Source organism: Juglans microcarpa x Juglans regia, chromosome 3S (assembly GCF_004785595.1).
Source record: "Juglans microcarpa x Juglans regia isolate MS1-56 chromosome 3S, Jm3101_v1.0, whole genome shotgun sequence".
NCBI classification, from domain to species: domain Eukaryota; kingdom Viridiplantae; phylum Streptophyta; class Magnoliopsida; order Fagales; family Juglandaceae; genus Juglans; species Juglans microcarpa x Juglans regia.
Genome location: NC_054599.1, coordinates 14,612,438 through 14,621,816, shown reverse-complemented (window position 1 = coordinate 14,621,816; position 9,379 = coordinate 14,612,438). Strand labels below are relative to the sequence as shown.

The 9,379-nt window shown below is 35.6% G+C and overlaps 1 pseudogene; it reads right to left on the bottom strand.

Annotated features, from left to right (window-relative positions):
- Positions 1-7,313: 7,313 nt before the first annotated feature.
- LOC121258710 lies at positions 7,314-8,845 on the bottom strand (annotated as a pseudogene).
- Positions 8,846-9,379: the final 534 nt, after the last annotated feature.

Genomic DNA, 9,379 nt, shown 5'->3' with positions numbered 1-9,379 from the left:
ACTGTTTGGATATTTTATTCTCGCTGAAGATAAATTAATACTTTGATTCTTCATATGAAAAATTCTTATTTTGACGTCCATGTATATACGTGGAATCACTTTTGTTTATGCGTGGGTTTTATTTTCCCTGGTTTGTTTGTACAATGTTTGTGTTGGAAAAAAAGTGAAAAGTTTTTCCCTTTTTTCGTTGGTCTTCATAGAGAGTAGTGAGAAGGTTGCAGTAAGTGGGGTTTGGAAGGGGTGGTGCAAGGTGGTTGGAGTACCATCTCTGGTACCTTGGGATGGAAAGCCACCGTAGATGCCATGTAGAATGCCTTTTGGGTGGTGGCCTAATCTGTGAGATAGGTTTCGAAAAAGAAACAAAAAAATGGGAGAGAAGTAAGAAAGGAGGTGGACATCGGTAGTGGAAGGAGGTTGGGGAAGGCATGCCAGCTTCTCCTCGATGGTGATTTCCACAGTTGTGCCAGACCGAAGGAAGATTAAAAACGAAACATGGGGTGACACTAATTGGGATGAAGAAGAAAGAAGTAGGGTAGGGTTTCTGAAAACTCATTTGGACCTTGCGTGTGCTTTGGCCTAGTCCAAGGAACTTAAAGCAAAGGGACAATGGGCTAACCCGAGAATGACAAAAAAAGGAAGGAAAGGGTCGTACAGTTGGGCCTGTACAATAGGCCCAACCCGCATTTGTCCATTACATTGAACCGGGTTTCGGCTTGGGTTCTTGGAATGGTTTGGTCCAGACTCGGGCCGGCCAGATTATTATATTATATTATTATTTTAATAATATTTATTAAAAAATAACCTAAAAAACAATTCTTTCTTTCTTTTCTCTTTGAAAGCATGTACTTTATTGTTTAATAAATGTATGGATTATTTAAAGTTGAATTATAGTTATTAGTTATAAATTTCTTAACTATTGTTTCTTATGAATTTTACTCTATGGTAGGCCATATGAATTATTTGCACTTGAATTGTGGCTATATGTTATAAAATTCTTAATTATTAATTTCTATGAATTTTATTGTATGGTAAGCCAGATAAATGTATGAATTATTTGGACTTGAATTATGGCTATTAGCTATAAAATTCTCAATTATTGGATTTATGATTTTTATTGTATGGTTGGCCATGCATATATTATTGTTTATCCCATATGGGGCAAATAGTTTGCACCAAAATTAAGGAAAATATTGGTTGCCCAAAGGTACAAGACTTTTTTTAATTTTGATGAAACAACCATTAAACTCCATAGTAAATAAGAGTATAATGCAATGAATAATTTGTGTGTCAAGATTTACTCTCGAAGGAGCATCTTGATGACACTACTAGTTCAACCATTAAAGTAAAGTTGGAGTGAATAATTTGTGTGTTAAGATCTACTCCCAAAGGAGGATTTTGATGAGATTACTAGTTCATCTATTAAAGTAAAGTTGGAGTGAACAATTTGCGTGTCAAAATCTACTCCCAAATGAGGATTTTGATGAAATCAATTATTATTGAAAGTAGTGGTAAGGGTCAGAAAGACATAATGGTTAAGAAGATGAAATTAATTATTACATATCAAACTTTGAACTTTAGGAATGGAAATGATGAAATCTTCTTGTTTTGTACATAATGGTTTACTCCATATGCATTATTATTTCATTAAAGTAATGAGATATGTAGCATGGTTGTTAGATTGATTTTGTTAATTTGTATTGAAGATAAATTGTATATTTTGGGAAAGAAATGAAATGATGGTCATGAAAATGTAAGAATTGTATCAATTGATTTTGAAAGAAACAATGAAACATGAAGGTTTAGGTGCCCTAAGCATAAGGCATAATTCGAAGGGAAGGGTAAACTTTTTTTTGTACAAGTTTTGAATCAAATTCTATAAATCTTTATACTTATTTTTTGAGGTTGAACTTGAGTACAAATGTTCATGTTTCAATTTGTTTCAAAATGCAATTTATATTGGTTCCATTTTTCTTTCCAATAAAATTTTTATTTGTCACGCCTTTATAATAATGTTTTTATTAAAAGTTTTTCACTCATGAGATATGTACTGGAACCAAAAGAAAAATGATTTATAAAAAAAACTTTTACAATTTGTGGCATAGAACTTGAAACATAATTTGTGGAATAAAAGTTTGGAGAATATCTCCAAGAAAAGTTGTAGAGGTTAGTAAATAAAATATTTTTCGCATTTATATTTTATAATTTCAAGATGTGTGTTTATTAGTATTGAAGGAAAGCAAATCCAACATACCAAGAAAAGATGCCACAAGGAAAAAAGAGTTTCTTGAGATAATGCATATAAACATATGTAAACATGTTTCTCTATAAATGTTTGATAGATAGAAGTATCTCATTACCTTTATAAATGATTTTTATAGTATGAAAGTATATATCTGCTATATATATCTGCTATATGAGAAGTCTCAAACCTTTTGCAATTCTTAAGGTACTTCTCATGGGGAGGAAATGAAGTTAGGTAGAAAGGTGAAAATCATCAAATTGGATTGAAGTGGTGACTGCTAGGAAAAGTATATAAGTCAAGCCATAATCTTGACCTATTTTGTTAACTTCTTGAAAAGATGTGTAGTAAAATTATTAAAGACAATGGTATATATCTTAAATTATGTTCTTAGTAAATAGTCTCAAAGACTTGTTTTGAATTGTGGAGTGATAGGATACCTGATTTAAGACATATGCATGTATGAACAATTCATCTAAAGTAAGACTTTACAACTCAAATGAAAGGAAGTTGGATCATATAACAGTTAATGGGTACATTATTGATTACTCAGAGTGATTCAAATGATTTAGGTTGTAATGTTTCTATTTATAGTTTGAATTTTAAGGAACTTGAAAAGTTCCTTAAGGTTGGTAAAATCAGTGGGAGCATAGAAACTAGAGATGTGATTGTCGTGAAGTGCATTTTTGTACTTTGAAAATGCTTGTAGTTTCTTTTTCTGATTATCTTAATGATAATATAGAACAAGAAGCAAATCAAAAAAACACCACTAAAGAATTGGCTATGGAGACATCATGTAACCTCATATAATCTTCTTGATTTGCTATTTAGTTAGACTACGTGGTGTATTTTCAAAATTTGAATTTGACATAAAAGTAAATAAAAGTTCACATGTATTTTCACAAGTTATAGAAAAAAGTGATTATGTAAAAGATCAATGCATAAAAGGTTGATTGAAATTCATGAATCAATGTAAAACTTGTAATTTCGTCTAATTGTCTGAAAAGTACAAAAAGTCCAATGTAAATGGGTCTTAGAGACAAAATCCTTTAAAGGCAATGTTAAATGATATAAAGTCAGACTTGTAATCAAGGATTTTTCTCAGAAATGAGCATTGATCAAAAAGAGAGATTTTCAAATAAACATGAAAGGATTCATCCAGGATCACTATAACATTAGTAACTCATTACGATTTAGAGTTATATCAAATGGATGTGAAAATAATTGTAGAGTGAAGGTTTGAAATCAATAAGAAATGAATAAAAGTACTACTTAAAAAAGATAAAATATTTTTGAGAAATACTATCTAAACTTTGATAATACCAATACTGTTTTTGGATTTAAGAAAAATATTTATTGTTAATGTATAGACCCGAAAGTTAGTGGGAATATATTTGTATTTATGGTTATCCATGTATATGACATTTTGGGAAGTATAGGTAATGGGATTCAATTTTAATACCAAGATGAAAACTATTAAGATTGTCTCAGTATATTTGCATAGAGTTTTGAAAGACTTTGCATGTAAAATTATTGGTCAATAGATGCTTTGAAAATAAAATATGACATGCTCAATATTTTATAGTGTTCCCAAATTGATTAGGTTATTAAAGATATTTTGTATATATTGCTTATAAAGAATCTAATGATTGCACAAATTTATATAAGCCCGAATATCAGTTTTTTCAGTTGGCATCCTAGGTTATTGCCAAAACAGCCCAAAGATGTTTGAACTAAAAGCTAGGAAAAGAGTACAAGGTTATTTGCAAGAAATTAAAGACTATATTGTTGCCTTTAGAAGAAATGATACTTTTTAGGTAACTAGATATTCAGACTGTGTTTTGTATGATTGAGTTAATGAAAAAAAATACAGTTATGGTTATGTATTTTGCATTATTGTAGACTTATTTCATGGAAAAATATGAAACAAATCTCTTACTGTTTCATGTGCAATAGAGGCTGAGTTTGTGGTATGCTTTGGGGCCACAATGTATTGTATATGACTGAGGAAACTTATCTTAGGACTTGGAATTGTCAACTTTACAGTCGAGCTGCTAAGAAAGTATTGGAAGAATTCTTTAGAGTATTTTTCTCTGAATGATGAATATTTAATAAAATTTTAAATACCTAAGTGTCAAGGAGAAAATACATAAATAAATAATGTCCACATTAATACTACATTAATTATTAAACTTTAAAGAACATGTTGAATAGATGGATCTTATGCTTATATCTATGACGTGAACATGTTAAATAAATCATTGATATGCTGAGTATTTTGTTATTGGACATTGAGAGATATCTATAATGGTTGTTTCTATTGTCTTGTCTTTCAACTTTATATGTACATTGAATGGTGTGAAGGAATGATGATAAGATAATGTCTGCAATGGACATGAATTGAAACCCAAGGCATTACAGTATTCACCTTAAATGTCTCAATTAAAGATTGTGTTAAATTAAGTTATTAGTATTGTGGTATATGAAAGGAATTTTGTTGATTATATAACAGAGGACTGCCATGACTCGCATTGGTAGCTTACATTGATATTACAAAACTCATGTAATATATTTTGAGCTATGAAAGTTTTTTAGAAATAAACGTGCGCTGTATGGTTAATTTCTTACAATAAACCCATGAACGGAAAATGTTATTCTATGGGTGTATGGGTCAAGTGGGAGAATGTAAGAGTTTTATTAAAACACTATGTCCCACACAACCATATCCTAATGGTTTTAGACCAGCTCAAATATTTTCACTTAATTAATGAGTTATAGTGGGATAAGAATATCTATAGATTTAGTTATAGTGGGACACGAATGTTTCTAGATTTCATGATGGCCATAAGTCTATAAATAGCACTGAGGGGTTAAAGGGTTCTCACCTACAACATAATTGTGCCTTTAGCCATCAGGAGACACTCGGAGGTAAAGGTGCCAAGGCGATCCTTCTCGCATAGTCAGGTCAGATTCTTTATCAAACTGAGATAGAGAGAGGTACGTGTTTTAACTGTTATTATCTTATTATCGTGGATCATAAAAAATCGAAAATCTAATTAGTAATATTAATGTTAAAGAATTTAACAAGTGGCAGTGGCCAAGCGGTTGAGATAACCCATAGGTGGGTAGAAATGTGATATCAAAAGGGAGAGAGTGTGTGTAGCGACAGCGCCTTACGGTATTCCTACAACACTTGAACTGTGGCAATCGTAGGGTGGAGACTTGGGCAGCGTTTTTGGTGGAGTTGGGTGGCTGAGGGTGATTGTGGGGTTGTTGTAAATTTTTTTTCTGCCGTTCTTGGGGGAAAAAGAGCTGTGCTGTATTTTGGTGCAAGGAAACCAAGGGAATGTGGAAGCTTGTTGGGTTGGTGCGTGGAGGAATTGGGGCTTCCATGGTTGTTGGAGGGTGGCATCTAGTGGGTTGTTTGTTGAGGAACTCACTCAGATCCCGCATACACAACAACTTGGTTTGCTTTTGGCATGGTGTAACCCATGCATGGTTGACTGCGACTTCAAGTAGTGGTTTGGCCTCTTAAGGTAGCGTCTAGGGAGGGGTTGGTTTTAGTTTCACTTTGGCTTCATTGTCGGAGTGGTAAAACATGGTGAATCAACTCTATTTTAGGTGAGTGAGAACAAAAGGGAGGCTACAACTTTGTAGTGGATTTGACACTTAGGGTGGCGAAATTCTTATTTGGCATTGCACGAGGGCTAAGCAAAGGAAGGAGGTTGCGATGTGGTTGCTGAAGTAGGAGACGTGGGTTGATGGACTTCACGTAGGGAGGTGGTTTCGTGAGACGGAGCCTGGCGATATCAGTCCTAGGTTGAGGGTGGTGGTGGTCGTAAAGTGTAACCTTTAGTATATGAGTGTACATTTATATACTACTCTGCCGAAAACCCTAGCTAAACAACGAGGGTTGGAATTTCGTGTGCTATCGTGAACCTAGTAGAAGGAGACGTTCGTGGTGAGGAGTTCATAACTAAATTGGACCTTTGGTCTTGTGGTTTAGAGCAAATGATCTGGGCCTTGGGGTAATTGGGAAGGTTCATTTCTAGAATTTTGGGCCCATGGGTAGTGAATGGTCTTATTAAATGAGTTGGGCCAGTTAGAGCAATCCAAATAATCTCTTTGGTTTATCCGTATTTTCGTGGATTGAGTATTTAATAAATACTAATGGGCCTCGACTCAACTCTAAAATAACCCAACTCGTCCCATAAATTTTCTTAGCCAATTAACAAATAAATAGATTCCACTTGGTCCATAAAATATTAAATGATTTAAACCTAATTATTAAGCCCAATAAAAAAAATCCATATTCCGCCAAAATAAATTTTGGGCTTACAGTCTATTCCAAAATTTCTCGTTAAATCTCAAGTGGACTCTCCATACATATTAACCTATTTTATTTTTTTTTATAGAACTCGTGCATGCTTGGCTTGGACTTGGTGTTGGGCCTGAGTGTCACATTCATAATTTCAAATTTTGCAGCTATTTAGCCAACCCGATTTGTAGTCTTATTAATTTCAAATTTTTATCTTCAGTGAATATATTTCAAAGTTTTTTCTCTGTTTCAATGTTTGCATCGATTCTCAGTCTCAATCCCTAGTTTTTGTTGATTAACTTGACTTTAGGATAAACATTTTTATTCTGTCTGGCGTCAGGAAGTCTGGCCCACACATAATGAATGTTAGTGTTAAGATATAATAAATAATTAAACCTACATCTTTTACTCAACTTAAATTTTTAGGATAAATGATATTTTATAATACAAAGGGGTGCTATCAAAAGCAATCATAGCTCATAAAGCTTTAAATATCAAACAAACATAAGAAATATCAATTGCACACGGATGGGTTTTCAGCACAATACAGACAACAATATGTATATTCCTCTTTATTGTGGATCGTTCAAGACAAATAGTTTAGAAAATTTTATGATATTTTGTTTTGGACCGCATTGTTTGTTACACTGAAGTCTTGTGTTGCACGACATCCTTTGTTGCTAGCAGATTGGCCTTATTATGGTTATTGGTTAAGCAAATCCCACGTCAAAATCATCGTTGCTGTGTTCCTCAGAATTAGGACCATCTCCAGCAAGAAGCTGCAATGATAGGCTTTGACTTCCACCCAAGAACCAAGCAGCCCTTCTCCTCCATAATTGTGTAACCCTCACAGGCATTAATCTTTCCTAGCCATTGTTTGGTCTGCGATATCATCTTAACAGGCGTCGTCTGGAAGCCAGCCCGGCTCATCCTCCGCCGCCATTGGTCGATCTTTTCATGCCGCTCCACCCTGGCCGGTCCCTCGCAGCTTACTATGTTCTTTATCTCTTCAGCGAAAAAGAACTGCTCCATCTTTGCTCGCCTTGTGTCATATTTGGGCAGCATTGTATCTAAGGAGTCAAAGATGGCTGAGTAGTAATGCAATGCCTCCATGAATCTACCTAGAAAGAATGGCCCATTATGGCTTGATTCTTGCTCAACTAGCACTAGGAGCTTTGGTGACAGCTCGTGTAATGTCTGTAAAACTGAATTCAAAGCTCCTCGGCTCTCTTTCACTACACGATGCAACTGCAGGATGCTATTGATGACAATAATCTCCCCATCAAGGATTTTGAAATGTTCAATTTTCAGGTTTTCCAAGTTGCTTTCCAGCACTAAAAATTCAAAGTTCAATCCCAAGCTCCTGGCATAGAGCTCTAATTCGTACCCGATTGCTTGGAGGCGTTCAGCACAGTCTCCGACACCAGTTATTCGAAGGCGGCTAATGGGTTTGCCGGGACGGTTAGCTAGGCTTTGTATCAGCCTCCGCCATTGGTGACCTTGGGGCAAGCCTAGGCTCATGCCCAAGTCCACCACATGAACAAAGCCCTCCCCCACAAAGGCTTCCATTATCAATGCATTGGCTACAAAGTGACCGAATTGTATTTGCGGACAAATCTCATAAACAAGGTGCAAGGCCTCATCCTTCTCCGAAGTAGCAGCCATTGTTTTTGCTGAGGGGCCTATAACTCCGACAACTCCGAGGGGTTGAACCAGGGTGAGCCGGTCGGAAAGACCCTGGACAAAGCAGGAAGCAACTCGCTGGAATGAAGTCCCGAAGACAAGGGCATTAGCTCTTAGCTCGGATAGTAGTGTAGAAGCATGTGCTTTGTCCCGACAAGCCACAGCCTCAGCACAAGCAACGAGTTGATGGACGAGTTTCACCTCATCACCATTTCCATCTTCCTTGACCTCGTGCTCTCCACCTTCCATCATCACCGTAGTTGCTTCCTCCATGGCCTGAATTGCTAAGTATCTTTGATTGTAAGTCCATATGTGATCCCGAAATTGCAGTCTATCCCAGCTATTATTAGTACCCAGAAAGTTATAACCATTATTATTACTAATACTTCCAATCGTTCCATCACCACTCTGTGCCTGCTTTAGCCTCTTAGGACTTCTTGTTTCGCTCGGGGAAATGGCAGCCACGAAGAAGAACTGCTTGCCAATCTGAAAGGAGAAGGGAGTGGATAGCAGTTTCTGGTGGAAGAGTTGAGATTATCAACAATCATCCCATTACTTTTCTCACCTGCCGAGAACACAGAAGGAATATGGAAAGGAGGTGTCATTATTTTGCCTTCTAATGCATCAAAATTAAACTTTCTGCAATGGGACTCCAAAGTCTAAACACCCATTACCGTATTTATGGTGTCTTGAGGTGGAAACTACAATGCACTTTAAACATCTCAATTTAACATACGAATTCTAGCAATAAAAAAATAGAGTTGAAAGCTGTCCTTGCTCCCCTGATCAGGCATAGGGCAATGTCAACATAGAGCAATCGGAGTATATCTCCAGTCACTTCAAGGGATCCAAGGACATAGGAGTTGGTATTTTTTTTTCCCCTCTGGCCCTCATATTCCATCCAGTAAATAAAATGATTTATCCTTGATGAGCTAGCCACAATTCATCCCATTTTTCATGTGTCTGTAACATGTAAATTAGTACGTATCTTAGTATATATTTATTATTGAAGTGTTCTACCTAGTACGGACACAGTAATTAATCAAATGACCATGTTTTGGCCGTCCATCCGGCTGGTCTTGTCTAGGGGTATATGTAGGTTTACGTACAGGTTAATCATGAATCCATGTACATAGTAC